The 25,860-nt window shown below is 46.4% G+C and overlaps 1 protein-coding gene and 1 pseudogene across 1 annotated transcript in view; both read left to right on the top strand.

Moving 5' to 3' along the window:
• Kcnj6 (potassium channel, inwardly rectifying subfamily J, member 6) overlaps positions 1-25,860 on the top strand; it is a 253,137-nt gene that overhangs the window by 220,122 nt on the left and 7,155 nt on the right. The gene's annotated exons all lie outside the window — the stretch shown is intronic.
• On the top strand, positions 9,963-10,198 carry LOC102017195 (annotated as a pseudogene).

Below are 25,860 nucleotides of genomic sequence, written 5' to 3'. Positions count from 1 at the left end.
TATGAAATGTTTGCCACAAACAAGCTTAATAATGCCCAGCCCTTTTTTTTTTTTTTTTTTTTCTTTAACCTTAACAAATTTTTCCAGTACTGGAGATTGAACCCAGGCCTCCTTCACACTGCACTGTAATCCCAGCCTCTTTTTTAATTTTTTTTCTTTTGAAGGAGAATCTTCTTGTCTTTTGGGGCCCGAGTTGCTTATTTTCCCAGGTTGAGCTCAAACTTGAGATCCTTCCGCCTCCGCCTCCCAGAGGGCTGGGATTACCAGCATGTGCCACCACGCCCAGTTGTATCAGACTTCTTTGCCTAAGAATATGCATGTAAATGTAAACCACTTGCAACTTCCTCCGATCGCAAGAGGGCAAGGATTGGATTCCTTTCTTACAGAGAGTTGTTACAATGTAAGCCAAACGATCAAAGCGTAGTTGTTACAATGTAACACAAACAATCAATGCATAACCATATAACATTTTGGTAAATAACTGTTAACTATTCTATCAGTTTCACCAATACTGAAATTTGATCAGAAATCTATGTCTTAGGAATGTGGACAGGAGCTCTTGCATTAGTACCTATTGGTTACGCCGAATACCGGGTTTGCTTTGGCATCATGGTGCACATGTAACGTGCCTTGACTGCTCCTCTCCCGTCCCTGTCCTTCCTCCTCCCTCTCATCCCTTTTCCCTTTCTCTAAGTTTCTCTATGACCTCATACTGTCGTTTTATAAGTGGGAATTGCACTGGTCCCTATGGCACTCTTGGTAATATGGGCATTTAACAGTAGTCATCCTGCCGGCCCATTCATCCTGTCTTCTGGTGTCGCCTACAGTTTCTTTCTCCGGTGTTCTTGTTTTCAGTGTAGCGGTCTCTCACTTCCTTGGTTAGGTTTATTCCTAGTTTTTTTTTAAGCTGTTGTGAATGGAAATGTTTTCCTGACTTGTTTCTCAGCAGGTTCGGTATTGGTATATAGAAAGGCGACTGATCTTTGTATGTTGATTGTGTATCCTGCCACTTTACTGAATTGATCAGATTGAAAAATCTTCCAGAAGAGTCTTTAGGGTTTTCTAAGTATAGGGTCATGTTGGAAGGGTGATGTGGTTTTCTTTTTAGTAACCCTTTAATTTCTTTCTCTTATTTAATTGCTCTGGCTAAAATTTCTTTTTTTAGTTACATTCACTGGTGCAGGTTAGGTACACGTAACGATCATATTCATCAGGGGGAATTGGGACCCGTACACGACCTATTTTGATTCCTCTTTTTTTTTCCCCAACCTCCTCCCCTCCCTTCAATCCCTCTTCCCCTCTGTATTTACAGAGCTTTGTTTCCATTTTATCCTTTTTTATCCTTTTTTTTCCTTTTCCCTTCCTTCCCCCTTCTCCATTCTAGCTCCTCTCTCCTTTTGAAAAATGTCTTCCCGTTTCACAGCACCTATTGTACATTTTGGTCCTTATTTACTCTTTCAGTTTCTCACACAAGGGAGATGATGCGAGTTTACACAGGTGAGTCCAGTGTATTACTTGTGTATGGTCTCAGGTTGCATCCATTTGCCTAGCAATGTCTCGGGTTTATCCTTCTTTATGGCCAAGTAGTAGCCCATTGTATAAAAAGACACATCTTTTTTATCCATTTCTCAGATGATGGGCATTTGGATTGTTTTCAGGATCTAGCTATTACAAACTGTGCTGCTGTAAACGTGGGTGCACATGTATCACTGTGGTATGATGTTTTTAATTCTTGTGGGATGATACCCAGAAGGGAAAGAGCTGGGTCAAAGGAGACCTCCAATCCTAGTTTTCTGAGGAATCTCCACATTGATTTCTATAGTGGTTATACCAGTCTACACTCCCACCAACAGTGAAAAAGGGTTCCTTTTTTCCCACAGCCCCACCAGCATTTGTTGTTGGTTGATTTTTTGGTCACAGCCATTGGTTCTGGAGTCAGATGGAATCGCAGTACTGCTTTAATTTGCATCTCTCAAACGACCAATGATGCTGAACATTTTCTCATATATTTATTTACCAGCTAAAATTTCAAGTGCCCTATTGAACAGAAGTGATGAGAGTGGATTTGTCTTTTCCTGATTTTAGAGGACCTCCTTCAGTTTTCCCCCACTCAGTATGATATTGGGTTTGTCATATGTAGCCTTTATTATACTGAGATAGGGTCTTCCTCTCCCTAGTTTCTTCAGGACTCTTATCATAAAGGGATGCTCAATTTTGTATATGCAAATCAATAAGTGCAATGTACCACACACACAGAACTAAGATAAAATCACCTGATTTTCTCAACAGATGCAGAAAAAGCCTTTGGGCCTTCTACTTCTATTCCAATCTTTTATTAGTTAGATATAAGCACTGGTAATCACGATTCTTCAGTTCAGAAAGAAGAAGCAAATAAATATTGGTAGAGAACATTACACAGTGCTTTGAGCTCCCATAGAGTCTTTCATTCTTTAAAAAGTAATCAATTATCGGTTAATTATGAAAAATATTTCTAATGATCCAGAAGTTGACAAATGAGTGAGGCTCTGTTTCGTTGTGTGGAAAGCAAACCATGAGAACCTTCCCAGCTTACAAAACAATTGTTTCTAGTCACATGAGCCATCGCATCCCCAGCTACCGGGAGGGCACTGAAAGGTGGGGGTCATCAGGGATTGTCGAATGACCGCTAGTCACGTGTTACCCTGACAGTTAGAGGCACTTCTTTGGCTAGATGTTTTCCAAACATCTCAAAACATAGAAATGTTATTAATTTCAGTAGAGTTTGCTAGGGAAAAGTTGAGTACAGACTTACAGTATTTGATCAAATGCTGGTGAAAGGACAGGAGAAGGTTTCCCCGGAAGTGAGGCCAGATCCTGGAAACACGGGAGGGCTGTCTTACTGCGGACCCCTGCGCGCCTTGCTCACAGGTGGTCATGATCTCTAGGTGTGGCCATTTGCCCCTTCTCAGCAAAGAAACAAGACTTACCACAGTCTCACAGAAGCAATCTGTGCGTCTCTGCAGTGAGGTCACTCACCAGTATGCCCTTTCTACTCCTGGGGGTGGTGCACAGGGGTGGGAGCAGCCTCCAAAGCCAGGGGGCCCCAGCATGCCTTCACCGGTCCCCAGCATTCCCCACACAGGTGAGCAAATAGGCTTGGAGCCCCAGGTGACAGGGGCACCCTGTGCAGGAGGTTCGGGTCACCCCCGTGGGAACAATATATACTGGGAGCCCCGTAGAGCTATAAAAAAGGCAAGGTCCTTAAAGGGAAGTTGGTGTCTCCCATCTGCCTGGTCACTGTACAGAACAGATGAATTCAGAGCACGGCCCTCAGCCCCGGGAACCCCTACTCCTCATGCTTCCCTTTCAGAGAGAGTGTGGGAGATAAGTGGAGCCCCAAAGCCAGCCTGTGGCTGAGGCCACTTGATTTAAGGGTGTCTCTGCACCCCAATATTTTTTACTTTGTCCGGGACTCTGGAGGCTCTTCCTGCGTAGATCACTGATGCGGCGCCTCGTTCGTTCTGGGTCAAGCGGGAGGGGATAGACTGTGAGAGAAGTGAGACAAGAGGCCACAGGTGTGCACACAGGTGTGTCTGGGACAGGCCTCCTGGGCAGCGAGCTCTGTACATGAGTGCCACCTACGCCACCGCGCCAAGCTCCAGGGAATGGAGACATCACAGCCCCCAGAAGCCAGGGGGCCGGCCTGAGCCCAGGAACCCTCCCTCAGCCTTCCCTCGGCTCTGTGGACGTCAGCTCCTGTCTGCTTTTCTGCCCTTCCTTTCATCCACCCTGATCATGCTCTGCCGCCTACACTGTTACGGCACAGCTAGAATTTTGAATCTTTCAGAGATGCACAGCTTTCCAGGTTCTGCCGATAGCTATGTTGCCAGACACAAAAGTGCTTCTGGCCTTTTATTAAAAGGTTCGAATCATTGCCCATTGGGAAGAAGCCCAAAGTGGACAAAACCAAGCCCTGCAGCGGCAACCTCTAGGAGGAGTCCTTAAGTTCGTGGTGGCTCCCGTGCCTGAGCCTGACAGTGGCCCGGATGGTGCACAGGTACGCCCTGGACATCGTCTCCTTGACTCTCACAGCACACAAGGAAACTGCAGCTGTAGCCCTGAGCCTCCCGACTCTCCGCCCCCACGGCAGTGCTCTGGGACAGTGCGCCCCCTGCCGTCCTCAAGGGTCGCTCCCACTCACTGCTCTGCTCTCTCCCCTTGTGCTTCCTCTCTCGCTCCTGTTTTCCATGTCCCTCTCTCCTCTCCAGCCCTGTCTGCAGCCCTTGGGTGTGTGGAGGGGTGGCCTCTGTCCCCACCCACTCGGGACGAGAGCCTTGCCAGGCCTTACCCCCTCTGATCACACTGTTCATTCACATCTGTGACCTATCTGCGCTGTCAGTCCCCGGTTAGGAACGCAGCCTCAGGATTTTCCCATGGTGCCTCTGGCCTATGCTGTCCGTCTTATATCCCGGCTTGTGTGACACACACATGCATGCATGCACACCAGTTGCTACACGACCTCTTCGGAGGTCCAGCTTAGCGCTCGAGTCGCCCCGACCTTCTGTTCTCCACCTCTCTGCAGCAGTTGCCCTGTGCTCTCCAGCCCCAGCCAGCCTCTCCTGCGCACCTTCTCTGGTTCAAGTTCAGTGGGAAGGGGCTAAAGTCCTTTCCTGGGCTCCTCTGAGTTCTAACAATCCCACCATTCCCGCCAACTTGTGACCCCAGAAGGCAGATCCCCAAATCCCTACAACCAGCTCTTGCATGAGTTCACGGTCCCTTGGGCAAGGCACCTCATCTCCTAAAAAGTTTGCTCACCAGAGAAATGGGAAAAGAAAGAACTACCCAGCCCGCACTTCCCTGGTGGTCAAGAAGGTCAAAGCAGACAAAAGAGGTGGGAATGGCAGGTCCACAGAGAGAGCCCAGGACCCGCTCCAGGACACACGCAGCTCTGGCTGCTGTTCTCGGGGCATGGGGCGATGGGCCTGTAGTCATCACTGAAAGCATTCTGAGGTGATGCCGAGACATTTCTCCCCCACTGTGAGCGCGGCAGGGAAATGTTAAACACAGTCAGGGTAGTGGAAACACTAACAGTAGCTCCATCTGTTGGGTGCTGGGTTCATTCTTATTCCTGGCACCTCCAGGAACATAAGGGCACTGGAGAAGTGTTTGTCACTGAATACATGAATGAATGAATGAATGAATGAGTGAATGAGCAAATGGATGAACAAATGAATGAGGCACTGTGGCCAATACTATATATATATAATCCCTAATCCTCATGAAAGGAAGGAAAGAAGGAAGGAAGGAAGAGATGAAAGAAGGAGGGAGGGAGGGAAAAAGGAAGAAAGGAAGGAAGGAAGGAAGGAAGGATATTCCACTCAGTTTCAGAGAGGTGGCAAATGCTGGCCAGGGTCACTTTGCTAGAACTCTTACCTTGGACTTTCCAACCTGATTCCAAAACTTCTAGGGGTGTCTACAACGCGTCTTGAGCCACTTTGAACTCCATTGTCTCTACAAGGGTGAGATGGCTACACAGTTTGAGTGCTGTGTTTTTATATTGTGGGATCATTTTACCCAATTTTTCTTTTTTTATTTTAAAAATAAAAGGAGGAAAACATTAACAGACAGCAACCTTTTAAAAAATAGCAAAAGAATAGTACAGATAATACAGAGTTACAAACAAAGTGGTAGGAAATTAACAATGCTTGTTGTATTACACATTGATATCTTCAGAGTGGTTTCTCATGAAAACAAATAGAGACATGCAATATTGATAAATCAAGGACTCACTGACCATTTCTTTCAGCAAAGGAATAGAAGACAGTAGAACAACTATGTTAACTATCCTGCATATACATACATACAAAATACCCAATTTTTCTAAAAATTGTTATAACTAAGAAAATGTGTCTCTAACTTCCTGTAGAAAGTACTTTGATCACTGAAACAGGTCATACATTCTTACCTCATGTACCTGGATAAAAATAAAAAATATTACATCAGAGAATAAAGGAAGATAGTTAAATAAATGCTTTTGCACAGAACTCTATAATTCAGGCACTGTGCCCAATACTATATACTATATATGCATATATGTAAATATGACTTCTAATGCTCATGAAACAGGAAGGAAGGAAGGAAAAGGAGAAGGGAGGGAGGAAGGAAGGAAGGAAGGAAAAGGAGAAGGGAGGAAGGAAAGAGAGAAGGAAGGGAGGGAGGGAGGAAGAAGGAGAAAGGGATGTTGCCCTCAGAATTAGAATTACTAGAATCACCGCTCAGCTGGAGCTGGGCTGGGGAGAGACTGAAAAAGGGGGAAATGTAGCAGACAGCGATGGGAACCCCACAGTACCATCTGTCCTGAAATCAAAGGCCGGTTGATAGTGGAAATCTCCCCTAAAGCATGGAAACGCACTTGCGTTATTTTTAAAGCACATTTAGAAAGCTTGCCTCTGCCATCAGTCATTTCCTCCATGCCCTCCTTGAGCATTTTAGTGTGTCCCTTCTTTTGCCAGAACCTCCCAGAAGAGAACTGGTGTCAACAAGTCCCCGGCCATCGCCACCCTTAAGTCCTGTGCCCTCTGGCATGGATGGGGACCGTTCACGTATTCAGCTTCAAGCACCGCCTCAGTCCTATCAGTTTATAGCCTTCGCTTCAGCCCTACCATAAAGCCTGCTAATTTTCATCGATTGTACTTCAAAACCATCCTCACTGCCTTTCCTCCCTTCACTCTCTATCCAGCGTAAGTCCCAAGGTCTACGGATTCACCAAAGTTCTTGCCCCAGGGCCTTAGGTTCCCTTTTCATTCTTTTGTCGTTATTATTGAACAGCCTGGAAAAATGACAGCCCAGAAGGAGCTCAGCACTGACCTTCCCCAACCCGCACATGAGCAGCCAACCTGTGCTGGATAACGCCATGCATACCGCACAAATCCGTGGAGCCCAACCTCACACTGACCTTCAACACTGCCCCATAGTTCACCTCCACTTCTCTGGGTAACTTGCTCTCCAGGGTCTGTGGTGAGCACCTCAAACTCTTTCCACACATCCCCTCTCAGCAAACGTCTCCCTCTTACCTCACAAGGGAAACCGAAGGCATCGGTGAGAGCCTGTCCTCTTGGATATTCCCGGTGACCCAAACCTCTCCTCTTGGACGTTACCATCCTTCCTCCACCTGAGACCATTCTTTTCTCCCCTCCACTGCAGTCCCTTTCTGTAGAAGTGGACTCCTACTCCTGTGCGTTGGGCCCCATGCCCTCTCATCTGTAATGAAGGTGACCAAGTATCCCAGTTGGCCAAGGCCAACCAGGTGTTTATACCAAAGTCCTGGGCCCTCTTAGTCCTGGGCAACCCAGAACACTCAGTCCTGCTAGGACACTATAAACAATCCCTTCTTTCCCCTAAATATTCAACTTGCCTCTTGCCAATAAGTTCTTTGCTTGGGTGTGGGATGGTGCGCAAGTCTCTCCCATTAGAACAAAAAAAAGCAATACAAAAAGCTTTCTTGACTTCTACAGTTCCCCACCAACCATGGTGCTCTTTCTCTCTCCTTCCCTCCACAAGCAAGTTCTTCAAGAGTTGTACGCATTTCTGCTCCCCACTCACCACCCTCTTGTCAGCTTTCCAACCTTGTGGGTTTCTGGCAGATGCTCCACTAACAAGTCCTACCCAGCTCATCAATGGCTTCCAGTCTTTGTGTCCACCAAACTGGTTCCAGTCTTCAGTTCCTGCATCCCTCCAGCACTTTTTGATGGGTCCCTCTTCCTTCTGGAAACTTTGTCCTCCCTGGGAGCCTCTGATGTCAAACATTCCCGCTTTTCTGCCTCTGTCTGCTTTTCAGGCTCTTGTCCAGACTCAAACTCCTGTAAGAGATATCAGCCAGAAGATATCAAGTTTCCTAAGGTTCAACCTAGGCTGTCTTCTTCCTCACTCTTTTCTGCCTCTGGCTCTCAATTCCCTCCCAGAACTTCGGTCACCATACATCAATGACTCCCAGACTTGCCTCTAATCCAGACCTGTGCTTTAAGTTCCAGAATGCTTTGTCCAACCGCCATTTGACAGTTCTTAGAGCTTAAATGTCACATCTCTGTAGCTCAGTATGTCCAAACTAAACTCTCAAACATACCCCTAAAGTCAGCCCTCTCTTAGGAGTTCCTATATCTTAGCTACTTTCTTTTCACTGAGGCACAATACTCAATACCCACAAATCTAAGGAAGAGGGGTTTATTCTGGCTCTCAGTTTGTAGAGGTTTCAGTCCACAGTCAGCTGGCTCCAAGGCAGGGTGGCACAGAGGAGGGGCATGGCAGAGGAGAAACAGTCCATGGCAGGGCTGCAGGAAGCAGAGAGATCTAGGAAGGAAGGAAGGGCATAGGCACTTTTAGGCCGTGTTCCGAAGTGACTCACCTCCAACCAGGCTTCACCTCCCAGCATCATATTTAGCTACAAACTCACAGTGGACTAATCCACGGTGAGTATCATGCACCCATAATCTAATCAGCTCCAAAGCTCCGTGTAGGAGTGCATGAGGCTCTGGAGGCACATCTAGATCTAAACCACAACCTCATATATTAGTGTACTACCATCCATCTAGTTGCTCAGTCTAGAGGCCTAGAAATCATCTAAGGTAGCTGCATCCCCCCACCCATTTTGAATCCATCATCAAGCTCAGCATATCTTACATCCTAGCTGTGTTCTGGATCCACGCCTTTCTTCCATGTCCATGACCTCTTCAGTCCACACACTATAATCCTGCCTGGCCAAGAGGAAGCCTCTGACTGCTCTCCCTGCATCCCCTCCACCTCTACTCCAGCCCACTGCAGACACTGAAGCTCAGGAGCTCTTCAAAATGCAGACAGGGTCTTGTCTGCCACTTCCTCAGAACTTCTCCATGGCTTCCTGCAACCTGACATGACCCACCAGCCTACCTGTCCCTCTGCCACCTCTAGTCTCCCTCACACCATCATGACCACCTGCCACCTCCCACCACCGGCCTCTGTGTCCTCATTCCAGTAGCAGCTTTCCCTCCCAGCCCTGGGTGGCCCTAGGTCTGAATGCCAGTGGAGCACTGGAAAAGCCTTCCCTACTCATCCAGGGGTTCAATTCCCTGTCTGCCCCTACGTAGTGTTGTAGTCCCTTATCTTTCTTTCCTAAGACTCATTACAATTTTTCTACACTGATCAAGGTGTGTTGGTCATCTCACTCTACTAAAAATTTCAGGAGAAGAGGGTCTATTTCCAATTTTATTCATTCTTACATCCTGTATCTGGCATAATGTGGGACTCACACAGTAGGTGCTAATACTTGCTGAAATATATACATATATTCACCTGATTTATGATACACTTCAAAATAACAGCCATCATGTAGAGCCAACAGAATTACTAAGCATCCCTCTGTTGTGTTGTTTCCGGGTCTCAGCATCAAGATATTATTATCATCAAGTCTTTCTTGAGCTTGTGATATGCAGAAGATCCAAAGTCATATTGAGGTGATATGAGTGGACTTAGGATAGAGGTACACAAATATACGAGGCATACGTATTGCTAAGCTCCAGGGATAACAGCACAATTGAAGTTAGACTTGCATAACAATTATCTAGATAACAGTAATAAATAAAACAAAAAAAATGGTAGAATGGAAAGCAGGCAGCAGCCTGGGAGTGGTATAGACCATACAGAAACTGGGATTCCTGAAAGAAAGCTGGCTAGGAGGCTCCAAGAAGCCTCCTAAAGATGCTGGATAGAATTTCCTCGGGTGGAGAAGCCATATTCCAGGTGGGTTGAACAGCTGGCCAGGAGGTGTTTACACTGTCAATATCCTTACCAAAGCCCATACCAAGGGTGGGTAAGATGCACCACTACACAGGGTGATCAAAAAGTATAGTGAATGTTTGAATTTTAAAAATTATTATACCAAGCTACGTCCTGCACCTTCAGCCCACTTCCACCACTTGCTTCAGTAGCTTGTCAGGCCCCCAGCAGCCAGAATGGTGCAGCAGATCTATAGCAAAGAAGCCTTTCAGTAAGCTTTGGCTGATGCAGGAGATAAACTTGTAGTAGCTGACTTCTCAGCCACGTGGTGTGGGCCTTGCAAAATGATCAAGCCTTTCCTGCATTCCCTGTCTGAAAAATATTCTAACATGTTGTTCTCTGAACATATATGGGTCAGTTTTCTGGCTCTAATAAGGAAAAGCGTGAAGCCACCATTAAGGAGTTAGTGTAATTGCGTTTTCTGAAGAACATAACCAGCTGTGGGCTGTTTAAAACTTTTAATTTTTTTATTTATAGTATGGAAACTACATACCCAACTGCCATCTGATTAAAAATGACAACAAAATATTAATTTTACCCTTTATAAAAAATCATTATAGGAAAAGACACTTTGCCATGAATTCTTCTTCCTCAGAATACTCCCTCACTTCCAACACACTCATCCTTTCCTTCCTTCCACTTTCTGAAGCAGCTCTGGAGCCCTCTTTCCTGAGTGTCTTTCCAAGGTGTGATAAAAAATACACTGAATGCTGCTGCCAACTGCCGTCCAACCAAAAGGCAAGCTCAGCTTTTAAAAACATAACGCTGTGTCTTCATCTACCTTATTCACCAGATCTGGCACCGTGCAACTACTGGCTCTTTCTTAAAGTCAAAACGAGCATGAGGGGTAAATATTTTAAGTCAGTTCAGGGCATCAAGAGAGCCACAGCAGCATAACTAAAGATACTCAAGAAAGAGGACTCCAGAGCTGCTGCAGGAAGCAGCAAGAATGATGGGATGAGTGCACTCCAAGTAAGGAGTACTTTAAAAGGGATTAACAACGATGTGTCTTTCACTGTAATAACTTTTTAAAATTTAAACATACATCTTACTTTTCATTCACACCTCGTATCTTGTATAGTACGGCTCACAGCAACCTAGAGGTTATCATTTCTCTCTTACAGAGAACTGGGGCTCAGGGAAATGAATGAACTTGCTACAAGTCCTGCACCAAGTGAGAGGCAGAACTAGAACTCGGCCCAGAGGAACTTGGCACTAAGTCCAAGCTCACAAAAATACACCATCCTGCTTCTTCCCTGCCCGTGCCCACCTTGCCACAGCAGAGAGCCCAAGGAAAGGGGGCAGCTCACACCAGACATTGCCCGTGGGCTTAAAGCAGGGCCAGGCTTTATCTAAGACCAGGCAGGACCAGACCCTCAGTGCTGCACACTTCTGTTTTAGAGGACAGCTCCACCAGTCAGGCTGTTCTTAAAAGCTAGGATAAGCTTCTGTGGCTTTTCCTTGGCCACACCCAGGAGAGGAGTCGTGTCTCCCTGCCAGCCCATGCTGCAAATCTAGAACATTCTGTGCACTAGCTGGGGTTTCAGGACGCGCAGCTTTCTGAGTGGCCACTAGCTGGACCAGTCTGCAGGGCCATGGATGATGCTCAAGGGAAGCGAGCCCAGCCCCCGAGTCTCCCCTTGACCCACCGAGCGTTTCTCTCCTGTTGGAATCATGGTCAGGTGGCCAAGATCCAAACTTCTTCTTCTAATATTTTTGCATTCTTTTTTTCATCAGTCCATGTTTGTAGCACATAATGATCACCTTCCTCATGGGGAGTGGGTACAGGTACATGACACAACTTCATTTTTTTTTTTGTCCCCTACCCATGTTTTCCCTCTTTGTTGCTTCCATCTCTTGGTCCCCTTCCCTTCTGCAAAATCTTTACCTCTATTTTTCCCAATTTTTTTTATTCCCTTTCCATCCCCTTCCTCCCTCATCTCTCCACCTCTTGTTCCCCTTCCCATTTGAAAAAAGTCTCCATCTTTTATTTTGCTCTGTATTTAGACTTCGAGTTTCTCTATAGTGAGACCATGCAGTATTTAAGCCTATGTGTCTGATTTATCTCATTTAATATTATGATCTCAAGGGGCAACCATTTTCCTACTAATGATGCAAGTGTATCCTTCTTTAGGGCAGAGTTGTACTCCATGGTGTGTAAATACCACATTTTCTTCATCCATTCATCCACTGATGAGCACATAGGCTGCTTCCTAGATGTAGCTGCTATGAATTGTGCTGCTATAAACACGGGTATGCATGGATCCCTGTAATGTGATGTCTTTAACTCTTTCCAGAAGAAACCTGGAAGGGGAACAGCTGGCTCAGATGGAATTTCTAGTAGTTTTCTGAGGACTCTTCACACTGATTTCCATAGCAGTTGTACCATTTTATATTCACATCAACAGTGTACAAGCATTTCCCACAGCCTCACCAGCACTTGCTGTCATTTGATTTCTTGATGACGGTCATTCTTTCTGGGATGAGATGGAATCTCAATGTTATTTTAATCTGTGTTTCTGTGCTGGCCAGAGACGTTGAATATTTTTCAGGTACTTATTGGCCATGTGTACTTTTTCTTCTGAGAAGTGTCTTCATTTCAGTTGCTCATTTCCTGACTGTGTCTTTTACACCTCACTTAAAAGCAATAAATCAGTCCATATGTCCATCAACAGTGAGGTACGGGGAGCTCCCAGTCCAGTTATTAACAAAAATCTTAAAATTGCATTTGACAGACTACCAGCTAAAATGTGGATTCTACCGTGTGTTCAAAGACTGTGTGATACATCTCAGTTAAATATTTAACTAAAAAAAAAAGGAAAGCTTTACCCTAAATGTCTGGCCAAGGAAAGACACCATAAAATGGACAAGTGGGAAGCAAGGCAAGCAAAAGTCTTTTCTGCCTCCTCAGCAAAGGTGGGGCTGGAGACAAGCAACGGAGGGCAGAGAGGAGAATCGGGTCCAGTTCAAGCAGCTGAGTCCTGGAGAATTTCACAGACTGTGGCCGTCCCACAAAGTGAAGGAAATCTGGGCAAAAGCAAGCACACAGGAGTGCTGTGCAGGGCTGGGGCGTGGAGGCCATGGGACATAATACGCTGTGTCTTCCAACAAGTGATTGCCGTTGTTACCCACAGTCCCCAAGAGGAGAGGCATTGGTCCAGGGGCAGAGGGAATGAAGGAAACTATAGGCCTGGCCTTTGGGAGGGTTTCCCTGGGAAGGGAAGGATGGGCCGGAGAGCAGGCTCAGCTTTAGCTAGTTTTAGGCATCCTGGCAAGTTTGGGGGCATTGGGACTGTCCCTGGTTGTTCAATGCTTGGCCCTGGGATGGCGAGGGCAAGTGGATAGTGAAACCCCATAAAAGAGGAGGCGGGGAGTGCAGGCTGTGGGCTGGTAGGCTAGCATTTGAAAGCTGACCTCCTGAGTGTGTTGTCTGCAATCTCTAGCATTTGGGTCAACAAGAACCCAGATGTCAAAGGGTCAGAATATAGGACCCCTTTAACACCCTAACCCAGAACAAAGCTATTTCTGAAATAGACATGATATCCTGGCCCCCTCCCCACCCGAATCTTACACACATGCACAAACACACACACACCTTGAGCGGGTCTATATATCAGAGGACACTCTCAGAAAGACCAAAAAACGTAGGATCCAAAGAAACAAGCTAGAAAGAACCAACCTCTAATAAGGATAATGACAATAGCCTGTGCTGAATAAATGATATTAAGAACATGCTAAGTGCTCTGTGCCATACTAGATACTTGTGCATTGCTTCACCTACCACATGACCTATCTTCCTCAAACTTGCACAGATGAAAGGGCCCCATCCTTCCTTTCAATCTCATCCGCATGCACAATCTAGTCCACTTCTGGGGAGGCACAGCTGGTAAAATTAAACTCACTGTAAAAATGCGGTGACCCAGAACCCTGGGACCTGCTGTTCCTGCTCTCTTGGGAATTCTGGGCATCCTGGAACATACCAGACCCTCCTCCAGGAAGGGACAGCAAGATAAGAGGACAGAGATTAGCCAGCAAGGAACACGGTGTTGTTATTCACTCCTCCTTGTCTTTATAAGGCAGAACCAAATAAATGATTCCGCTGTGTGATGACTAGCACATCTCTCTGGGATACTAACAAGCTAGAAGTGCAATAGAAATCAATGGGCATTCCTGCTATTACTAGAACCTCACAGTCGGGACAGTACTGGGACACCTCCTGGTGGCGCCTGCACTGATGGATGAGACGTGGCAGGGGTCATGTTGTCACACCAAGTTTTTGTTTGTTCTTGAAAATGGTTGATCTCCTATGCAACACCCAAAACCCATATAGGAAATGCCAAACTCTCCTTGGTTACATTTTTCACCATAAATGGTTGGGAATGAGGAATGTAGAAATTAGCTAGTACATGTGCTTTAAATCAATACCTCAGAACTGGCTTTAGACTGGAGAAGACTCATTCCCAACAGGATGACACACACCTTTACAGGGAGGTGATGATTCCGAGGGCTGGTCTCAGACTCTACACACAAAGCCAGATTCTTGACAAGACAGGAAAGGTTCCAAGTTTGAAGAAAAGATACAGGTTCCTTAGTAGACTCCAAAGCAGACTTTCCTCAATTTCCTTCCTAGTCCATTGTTGAAGAGCCGTGAACATGCAGCATGTCACAGACAGACTGCATACTTAGCTAAACTAGGGGACATCTTGGGGCATTCCCCCCAAAAAGCACTGAATTTGTGAGGGAGCTCTAGAAAAGGCTATCTTGTGCCTCCACGCACAGTGTCTCCTAGTCCAGTAGCTGCCAGCGAAGAAACAGGGTGCCTTGGGTACAACTATGCCCACCTGCTTGGGTTATTTCAGTTCCAGGACCACCTGGACAGAAGCTCCCTTACTGAACACAGGTCAACCAGTTCACTGTCGCCAAGGTCTAGCTGCCTTCCCAAACACACAGGGTGCAAACACTGATTTCCCAAAGTTTGCCTAATGTTTCAAGTTAAGATTGTGTTTTTTAAGTGCTCCTGGAACATCAGACAGATTCATAGCCCTAAAGGGAAGTCAGGGGGCGAGGTTGACATGTTCTGTTCCCTTCCACAAGTAAATTATCCAGTTTCTAAATCGAGCATTGGACACATGCATCTTACACAGCCAAGACCCAGCTCACTTCAGGAAGAACTAAGAAGATGCCATTGCTTTTATAGATTTGTCTCTTCTATTTCCTTCCTGGTTGCTATGGCTTGAGTGTGGCCCCCTAAAATTTATGTGTCGGAATCTTAATTCCCCAAGGTGGCAGTGTGGAGGGTTCAGAGTTGCCGGAAGGGTTGGCGGGTCATGAGAGCAGGGATTAATGCGTTTCTTAGGGAAATGGATCAGCAGCAATGTGGCCCCCTTTCTTTTCCATACCTGCCTGTTTACCCTTCCGCTTTCTGCCCTGAGCTAACATAGCACAGGGCCCTCACCAGCAAAGCAGGGGACCCGAGCACTGTGCCCTTGGACTTCACCCTCCAGAATCCTGAGCCAAAAGAAACCTCTTTTCTTTATAAACTATCTACTCTCCAGCATTTTGTTAAAGCAACAGAAAATAGACTAAGATATTTGCCCTTTGTGAATCTGTCAACCAAAGTTTTGTTTTTTTTAAAGCTATCGCTTTTGGTTAAAAGCCTTTTGAAGGCAGTTTTCCAAAGATAAGCACTGGTGTTCTTGCAGTCAGTGGTCACTCCCAAGCTGCTTCTTCCTGGCCCATCAACCTTGTTCCCTGGTGGGAAGAGCACCTCCCAATCTTCCTGAAAATGATTTTGAGATGAGGATGAAGGAAGGGAAACGTGGCTATTGTTTTGCCCCTATGCCATCAGCTGTGAGAATCTAAAGCATGTCCAAGGCTTTGCTTTTTGACAGGCTATTAACAAGGCCGAGGACAAACAGGTCCTCAGAGAACAGGAAAGTCTATCACTCTGCAGATTGATCAAAAGTGGCTCCCAAGGTGCAGAATGGATGAAAACATAAACAATTATGAAAAAGCAATAAAACTGAAGGATGTTGGGACCAGGCCTAAGAGCTGCTTAATTTTTAGTGACTGTTCTCCAGTTTCTCTCTGCTCCTGGAACATCAGACAGATTCATAGCCCTAAAGGGAAGTCAGGGGGCGAGGCTGACATGTTCTGTTCCCTTCCACAAGTAAATTATCCACTTACTAAATCGAGCATTGGACACATGCATCTTACACAGCCAAGTCCCAGCTCAGTTTGGGGAGAGCTAAATGTTGTTTTAATAAGTGTTAATGGCTTTATGTCCTTTGGCAAATTGAATGCAAATCAGCACAAGTGCTTGCTGTCCAGGGGCCTACAGTCTTAAGAAGACCCTTGTCCTCATTTTCACCCCCAGTTAATTTCCCAGAGTTGAGTTTGCAGTAACAGGGGAGCTACAGAGGAGGTCCCAGGGGAAGGCACAGGGGGTACCAACAGCTTCCGCAAGATGCCAAGTTTAGCTGTCCTTAAAGTGTCCGGCAGGCTGCCGCCTTAGTCCAGAGCTTGTCTGTGATGGCAGAAGGAGACTCAGATATATGTGGGTTCTGCTGCCCTGCAGCACTCTCCCGGCCCTCCACACCTGTCCCTCCCTGGCCCTACTTCCTACTATAGAAGACTTCCCAGCCCTCGAAGCCCAGAGTGAAACCGATAGCCCTTAAACTCATAAATTCTCATGTGAGCCTTGCTCATGTGCAGCTTCCTTGATCCACTATGTTTTCTATGATGACAGCGTTATCTCCCTAACTGGGTCTGTGTCACCGTGAGAGTTATTAGTGTAAGAAATGCTGCTCACACTGCCCGCACATTCTTTTAATGCCCTAAAGTTCTATGAAGCACTTACCACGCTCTGCTCCAGATACTATTAGACAAGACAGATGCCATCCCAGCTTTGAGTTTATGTCTATCAAGGAGTATGGGAATTTTATAAAGAACTACAAACGTGAGCCAGGCATGGTGGTGCACACCCGCAACCCCAGCACTCAGGAAGGTGAGGCGGGAGGGTCACCACGAGTTCAAGGCCAGCCTGGGCTACACAGTGAGTTCAAGGCCACAGCAAGATTGTGTCTTAAAAAAAAATTACAAACATGATGAGCACCAGCAAGGGTTAGCCATGTGAAAGGAGGGTGGGAGAGGAGGAGACCATCCCAGCCAGGAGGTGCAGGGACCCCAGGAAAATACTGTCAGACGATTGGATCTCATTCTATGAGCAAAGCAACTCACTGACAGACTCCAAAGTGGGCACAGAGCATCCCACTCTGCTTTGTGTGACTCTATCTCAAAATGGGTTGGGGTGTAGCTCAGTGCAAAGACCCTGGGTTCAATCCTCACTTACACACACACACACAGTTCCAGATGTTCAATCAACCCTGGGGGCTAAGGAGTTGGACGCAGATACAGGGACGCAATTCTGTCCAGGTTGTGGTACTTCTGGCTGGAATCAATCAGGGTGGCAGGGTGAAGAACAGGCTTAGAGGAAGGAGCATACTGCGTTAAGGGTGTTCACCAAGCCATCGAGAGGAGATGCCAGGGGGACAGGGGTCTGGAGATGAGAGGTGACTTCTGGACCGGAGAAGTAGTTTGAAAGTCAACACACAGCACACCAGGAGTGAATGAGGCCATGCAGGATAGAAAGAATGTAGATGGGAGAGGAGGCCTGAACTCCAGAGGACGACCCCAATGGCCAAGAGGACCCTAGCTCAGGAGGCGGCAGACAAGGTAGGAGCTCCAGAGCTACTTAACTTGTTCCACCACAGCACCTTTTCTTTGAAGACTTTGCTGTCATTGTCAGTCTGTTGCCTGGCCAGGACGGGGGCTCCCCAAGGTGCTGGTTCCATGAGTGGCTTGGTTAGTAGGATCAGAACATCAAAAGTTTGCCCCTACTATGTCTAACTCTGGGTTGCTATGGAAACAATGCAGTCAGTGTTTCAGATGAACTCAAGTCTTCTCAGAAGCATAATGCCTGCCTTTAACTCCCATAAGTTAACAATGAATCTACTAGGATAAGCCATGAGCCCATCTGGAAGACTCTGTCTCTTGCCAGAGCTGCTCCCCGATATCTAATTATTGTTGTAATTTTCAAATCCAAAACTTGGAGGTCGACTTGACTTTTTTACAGACACCTGAGTCCAGTGAAATAAGGCATCTGTGCGCAATTACACTGAGAGCCCTGGGGTCCCGTAGGGTCCCAAGCTTTGTACACTTGCCAGAGATTGGCATTCTCAGGATCTCTCACTCCACCGTCCTCCAAGGGGAAGGTATGTGAGTTATAAATACCCTTTCCTGTTGTGTTTGAGAAGGAAGAGTTTTAAGACTTTTAAGCCAGACCATAAAAATATGTTTTAGGAGAATTTACCATTTATAGACTCAACTCTTGGATGAGTAGATGGAACGATTTCTCGGCAACAAAAACTAACTGCTCTTAACTTCCTATTTCCCAGGAGGAAAGAACAAAAACTTGAATTTGTTGATGAAAGATAACTTAGTCACTTTCAGTTTTCAGCGTGGTTCTTTCTGGTTGATGCTGTCATTCCGTATATTCCCCTCTCCATCCATGGGTGACTGGAACTGAGATGGCTCCATGGCACTTTGCCGGGGGAGTTTGGCCTGAGGACACTCGTTCTCTTTGTTCTCCCTGAAGCACTGGGCCACCCTGTCGAGTTGATGCCCCTGCAGGTCCCCACCATAGTCTAGATGAGACTTGCTCTGTCCTCTTTCCACTGGCCTTACCAGAAAAGGTTCTGGAAATTCCTAGCCTCTGCACCCATGGGACACTGGCACCCACAAGGTATGATCAACAACTACAATGAATGTTTAAATTTTTAGAACTGTATTGCAGTAAAAGGCACATTCCATGCACTCCCCTCAGAATCCTCTGCCTCACTTCCCACACCCACATCCCATGCTTCTTGTCACTTCCTGTAGCAGCTCTGGAGTCCTCTTTCCTGAGTGTCTTTAGCTGTGCAGTCCTGGCTGTCTCAATGTCCTGAATTGATTCAAGCATTTCCTTTTCCGGGTCATCTTGACTTTGGGGAGGAGCCGGAAGTCACACAGTGCCGGATCCGGTGACTAAGATGGATGAGGACACAACATAATGTTTTACGAGCTGCCTTTCTGTTGGGTGGCCCTTGGCAGTAGCACTCACTGTGATTCTGATCACATCTCATAAAGACCCTCAGGAAAGAGGACTCCAGAACCGCTTCAGAAAGCGGCCAGAACTATGGGATAATTGTGTTCAGAGAGAGAGGGAAGATTTTGAGGAACACAGATGGCACAGTGTAATGTTTTTAATTCCAACTTTCTCCATTGCATGCTCGTGCTCATCTGGAGCATCTGGAATGTAGCTCGGCCTCAGGCTGCTGCTGAATACTCAGCACTTCTCAGCACCCAGGGCTGCTCTACGGTCCTGAAATCCTCCAGAACTCCAGAAATAACCCTTAAGTTCCTTCCAGTTCTCCTCAAAGTCTCTAGGATTTTCCCATCTATGGCCTTCTTCCCACAGAAAGGTCAGACCCAGGGCAGGAGTTCTGGGCCCCTTCTCGAAATGCTGGGCAGCATCCAGACCCTGGCACATTCCCAGCACACCCTGACCCTCTCCCCAGTGAAGCTCCCATTTATCTGCTCTCAAGTGGGACAGGAATCCTTCGGGTCTCCTGGCTGTGGCTTCTGGGGCTCCCAAAGTCTTTGTGGTGTTTTGTTTTGTTTTGTTTTGTTTTGTTTTGTTTTGTTTTGTTTTGTTTTGTTTTGTTTTGTTTTCCTCAACAAAGCTTTGCTCCTGTAAATGAAATCCTGGCTTTCCAGGTCACTGTGGACTTCAAGAGTGTCACTCACAGTGTATCACAGCTGACGTGGATGGGCCCCTTTTGTCCCAGCCTCTCTCTACTCACCCTATGGTGTGTCCATTTGGGGCAGCCTCCAACATGGATCATTAGGAATCACAACATGTCTGCCACATTCCTAACGATTTCCTCCACATGTTCATTTGTTCCTCCAGGAAAATCCAGGCTCCAGGAATAATCTAGAAAGTCAGGTTTCCTTGACCAACAGCAAGAGCAGTGAAAACCTACAGGTTCCCTCTGTGCTTTGGACCTCAACATCAGCACAGGCTCATCCTTAGCGTATGTGATTTATCTCTAGGTTGGTCCCTGTCTCCTCCTCACCATCCCCTTCAGAACATAAAAGAAAGTAGATTAAATCAACACCAAGTGCAATTTGGAAGGAGAACTGAAGAAATTTTGTTTGTTATCATTTAGACAATGGAATATGGACCAGTTGCCCTAGACTGTCTTCGTGATAGTTGGAAGTTCATTCGTTCATTAGCATTTTATGAAAATTTACTCCAAGTGGTGTGGAATCCTTGGATCTCTCCCTCCACTAGATGGCTGATATGGTTTGTGTCCAGATGTCCCCCCAAAGCCTCATGTGGTCATAGGACTTTTTCAGAGGTGGCTGAATTGAGAGTGTGCAATGCTGGGATTAAGGGTGGGTGCTTGCTGGATCAGTCCACCGATTGGATTGGGCCACACAAATTATTTTAGGATGCTGCTGACAACCTGGTTTGAATAATCACAGGGCTTGCTGCCTCTTACCAGAATGAAGTTCATAGACAGATGAGGCATCTTCCTGTAGTCAGCTTCCTCTGGCCACCTGATCTCACAGTTCCAGTATGGCCACTGACAAACATTCACTGAAAAGCCATGACTACCCACCTGTCTAAATTCTTTCTCTGGTGAAATTATTCACCACAGAAAATGCCAAATCTCCCCATCTGCCCACCTACTTTACGAAGGAAATGTGTAGTCAGAAATTGCAAGTCTTTCCCGCCATGTCATGATCTACATCTTCCGGTCTTTCCCTGGGCCCCTCACCTTCTCTCACCTCACACCTTTGCCCAGAATCATGAGAAGTTGGTCAGCTCTTCTCCTACCTGTGAATGGAGCCACACCCACTTAACTAGTCCCTGTCTCACCAGTGTTAAACAGGGCCAGACCTCACGTCTCAAAAAATGTCATTCTGCCCACATCCTTCACCAGCGCCTGCCTTCTCTCCTCATCTTCAGTCACATTCTTGAAAAACTTCTCACTAGTCACCCCCACCCCCTTCTCCCCTCAAGGCCCTGCACTGGCTCCCTCTGTACCACTAGCTAAGTTGACTTCTATGTCTGAATCCTATGTGTATTTTTCAGTTTGGTGCGATTTTATCTTTCCTCAGCCTGTGACAGTTAACACTTAGCCTTTCCTGAAACACTCCCTCCTTGGCTTCTGTCAGCTCTACTCTAGGGATGTTCCTCCTGTCTCTTGGTACCTGGGGAAGCTCCTCCTCCTGCCTATCAAAAGGTAAATGTCCTCAGCCTTCCCTCCTTGCTGAGTACCCTTCCCTAGGCCATCTCCTGGGCCTCCACTCCCACCTCTATGCTTCTGGATGTCCTACCTACAGTACTTCTATGGTGTGGGACCAATTTATCCCAGAGGCCTCTGCAATGTTTTTCCATGTCGCAAACTCACAATAGACTTAGCATCTCCAAACCAAATTTCTAATCTTCTCACACTCAAGATTCTCGGTGGGTCCTGAGCATCATTCTTGGCTCCTTCCTCTAACTCGGTCTCATCTATAATTCACTATGGGGGACTGTCCATGAGTGCCTTCATTGCCCCTGCTTCTGTTCTAGTCCCGGTACTGTCATTTCCTCTTTGTACCTCTGACATCACTTCCTGTCTATTTCCAAGTGTACTTACTTAACCTTCCTCTAAGGCATCCTCCCCTCTGCAGCCAGAGCAATATTCTCATTTTGGACCCAGCTCCCTTACTGGTTCCCAACAGACTAGCCCTCTTTAAGGGTCTTGAGTGCCCCAGGAACCCTCATGCCACAGATCCTGCTGCAAGCCATGTCCCTCTGCCCACAGGACATTTACTCTTATCCCATTCACCCACCTTGGGGCTCACTCTTCAAATCACAGGGCAAAAAGTCACATCCTGAGAGACATTTCCATTAATTCCCACACCAGATCCCTTTTATAGCCTTACAGAAAAAGCTGCCTTCATATTGCACTTGTCACAGTTATAATTTTACATTGATTTGAATGTCTATTTCATTCTCAACAGACTATCAATAAGTTCAGTGAGCTCAACAACCATGATCATTCTACCCCAGGGCTCCTCACAGTGCCTGGCACATAACAGGTCCTTGATAAATATATGATGAATAAATAAATGAATTCTAATCTCCTGCTTCTTTTGTCCATTTAGTTATTAATAAATGCTTAGTGGGTGTATTGTCAAACACAGGCAGGAGATAAGGTGGTGGCCGAGGCAGAGACTTCCTGCCATGGGAACTCCCAGGTCCAGATTCATGAAAACCATAACCATTGACAGTTGCAACTCTGATGGGGCTCGCTCCAGACACTGGGAGGCTACGCAGGGCACCTGTAATGTAGTCACAGTTTGAATCCATCCTCCCTCCTCTCCTTCGCTCTTTCCTGTAAGCCTCTGCCCTTTGCACACCTGCACACATCTTCCCTAAACCACACTTGGTTTTGCTTCCTTCTGTTGTCTGCCCCTGAGCTCCATTGGGTTCAGCAAGGTGATGAGCCCCTGACATTTTGCAAACTCCTGCCTGTGTATCTAGCTTGAGACGGGCATCCAGGAGCCTCACCAGATTCCCCAAAGCATCAAAGAGCCGCTGCCTGAAAAGTGCAGAATAATGAGTTCATTGACGGGAAGAGCTTCGGATATCAAGCCAGCAAAGAGTAGTTTGCAACATCCAATGAATAGCTACGCATGAAGCAAGCCAGACGTCAATAGCAAGACCTGGCCTTGCCACAGCTCATCCTGCACACCTTTATTCCGTGCAAGAGTCAACAACAGCAAAACAGCACTGTGAGGGACAACCTCCTTGCTGTTGATTTTACAAGGAAGGTGACATTGCTTTATCATTGAACCCAGGAAGGAAGAGAATCGCTAGTGGCACCTTAGTGGGAGCCCAGTACTGAGCACTTTAGTGCATGGCACTCCTGGAGGCCACCCTCGAACCTCGAGCCTGGTCGCTGTTCCTCCACTGTGACAGTCAGGCAGAAAGCTGGGGCAGCAGCTTGCCCTAGTCACGCTGACATGCCGGGCCCTGGGACTGGAGCCTCAGCCCGCCGGGCTGCAGCTCCCAGGGTATGGTCTCCATGTCACGGAGATCCAGTGTGCTCAGAAAGGAAATGGGCAGATTCAGTGATTTCAAATTCCTTTAGCAGAAGGAAGCCAGTCCCTCATTCTGAAGTGTTCTCTCCATGGGGAGAGGGTGGAGGACAAGAATGTGCATGTGCGTATGTTTGCTTATTTTTACCAAAGAAAAGCAGGAACGATAAAGCAGGTGGACAGAAATGGGGTAGAAGCCACGGCAGGGATGGAAATGAGGTTTTTCTGAATAAATCTTTTCAGCCTGACAGAGTTTTTGAACCATTCAAGTAGTCTACACATTAAAAAAAACAATGACAAAAGCTAATCCTAAAAGGAAATACAAAGTAGAAACAAATGACCCCAACTAGTTATCCACTGGATAACATAACCACATCTAAAAAAGAACGAGTTCAAGTGACTTTGGAGCACAGTGCTTGGATCGTACGACCTCACTGGGAATATTCTAAGATTACAAAGAACTTTCCCATTCTACCTCCTTGGTGTGTGGCTGATGGTGTCAACAGAACAAAGAGAAGCTGTAGAAGTAGCAAAACGTCATTTATTCAGATCGTGCAAGGAAATCTGCTGCCATCAAAGTCTGCTACTTTGAAAGGACAGTGGGTTTATGGAGTAAAAGACAGAAGTCTTAAGCTGGTCTTTGGTGAGTGCTCTATTAGGGTAGAATTTTTGGAAGCAAGTTAGCTTTCTGACTGGCTTTCAGGTGCATTTGGCAATCTCTGATTGGTCCTCAAAATCCTGGTACATTCCTTGGGGCTTTCAAGGATGCATATATATATATAGGGTCACGTAGATTTTCCCATCTCAACTGAAAGAATGTCTGGTCCTTGGCTTCGCAGTCTGAGGCTTGTATAACAATTCCTTGTGTTAATTCCAAACCAGTCGCGTGTCTTCTGTTGACTAGAACCAGGGACAGGTACGTAGTTTTGTGGGGAACTTGGGTTTTCACAGTTAGAGAAAAGAGATAGAAATATACAATAGGAAAAATCCTTCAGTGTGAGGTTTGATTAGGGGGCATGTTGCGATTTCTTAAAAAGTAATGAACATTGCTTCGCATCTCCAAGCAATTTTTCAAAGACAGTAGCCAGCACCTCCATTCTTGGGAGAGGATAAACAGCATTCGTGTTCAGGGCAAGGTAAGCAAGGATCGGTTGAAAGGAGTGCTGGTGGGGAACACATGACAGGTAGAAGGGAAGGCAGTTTACAAATGGCGGGCGGGGGTTGATTGGTGGCGGAGTTCCCATTAGGTGCTCCGGCAATGATACCTCTCTGCACCCCATTTTATTTCATATACTGTGCATCACTGTGGTTGGTGTAGGTTACCAGCCCTCACGTGTAGGGCACTACGAGGGTTGTGAAGATCAAAATTAGCACATGGTCCCTGCCTTCAAATACAGAAATGAATGTGACGGGGAGACCACAGCTCTGGAGCCTGACTCCCTGAACAGGAACTGATTCCAGCCTCACGGTACCTGTATGTCTGCTCAGCCTGCCACAGCAAAGCACCACAGGCTGGGGACTTAAACAGCGGACATTGATTTTCTCTGCCTTCTGGAGGCTGGGGGTGTGAGGACGATGTGCTCCAGGGTCTGCTTTAGGTGAGGGCGCCTTCCTAGCTGCTAAGACCTAGCTGCTTCTTGCTCTGTGCGTGGGCCCATCCTCTGGTTGTCTCCTCCACTTCCTGTGAGGACACAGTCTTACAGGATTAGGTTCTATGTTTATGATGTCATTAGCCTTGTGCCCCTAAAACCCAGTCTCCAAAGAGAGTCACAATGGGGGCCTGGACTTCAAGCTGTAAAATGTAGGGGGAGATACTGCGTAACCCAGGAAAGTTACTGAACCTCTCTTTGCCTTAGTTTGCTCAGAGATCATAGCCTCATCTATCCCAAAACACTGTCCGAAGGCTGAAATGCTTGATTCACATAAGCACTCAGTGCCTGGACACAATGAACATTCAATAAATAATATTTGTTACTTAATCTAATACTTAATTTATAAATGCACCAAGTACTCTGTAAGAATAGAAATAAGTGTGGAGGTGTAGAATGTTTTCCTAAAGGCATCTTTAAGGGAACTTTTCCATTTGTTTTTGCATAGCTGACAGTGAACTTGCCTGGCCCTCCAGTTTTGGGGTAGGAGAAGAAACATGACTGTTTATTGAAGGAATTTTTAACTTGAGCACAAGTCAGGGCTTGTTTTTACCTAAATGATCAGCAATTGGCAGGATCTGCAAAACTAAAGTCAAACTTACACTAAAAATGACACTATTCTGTTTCCTTTTGACACTAGACTTGGTAAATTACCAACATTACTCTTCCACATTGGGCTACCCAGTTCTGAGACTTGCAAACATGAGTCCATGGCACTTGAGGACTATGCTAGTTTATGGAAGTTCTTACTGAGGACAAGGATAAAGAAAGATTAAGGAACAGGAAAACATCACATCCTGTAGCCTAGTATTTGAAATTAAATAACAAAGCATCTATAATCAATTCTTTTCTTTTTTGATATTGTCAATAGTTTCTTGTTGCTTTTTGTTGGTTGGTTGGTTGGTTGGTTGGTTGGTTGGTTGGTTGGATGGTTGGCTGGATGGTTGGTTGGTTGGTTGGTTGGTTGGTTGGTTGGTTGGTTGGATGGTTGGATGGTTGGTTAGATGGTTGGTTGGTTGGTTGGTTGGTTGGATGGTTGGTTGGTTGGTTGGATGGTTGGCTGGATGGTTGGTTGGATGGATGGATGGATGGTTGGTTGGTTGGTTGGTTAGTTGACTGGTTGGTTGGTTGGTTGGTTGGTTGGATGGTTGGTTGGTTGGATGGTTGGTTGGTTGGTTGGTTGGTTGGATGGTTGGTTGGTTGGATGGTTGGTTGGTTGGTTGGTTGG

This window comes from Chinchilla lanigera, unplaced genomic scaffold (genome assembly GCF_000276665.1).
Source record: "Chinchilla lanigera isolate Chin_1 unplaced genomic scaffold, ChiLan1.0 scaffold00006, whole genome shotgun sequence".
In the NCBI taxonomy this organism is placed as follows: domain Eukaryota; kingdom Metazoa; phylum Chordata; class Mammalia; order Rodentia; family Chinchillidae; genus Chinchilla; species Chinchilla lanigera.
This window is presented reverse-complemented; position numbering and strand designations above follow the sequence as displayed.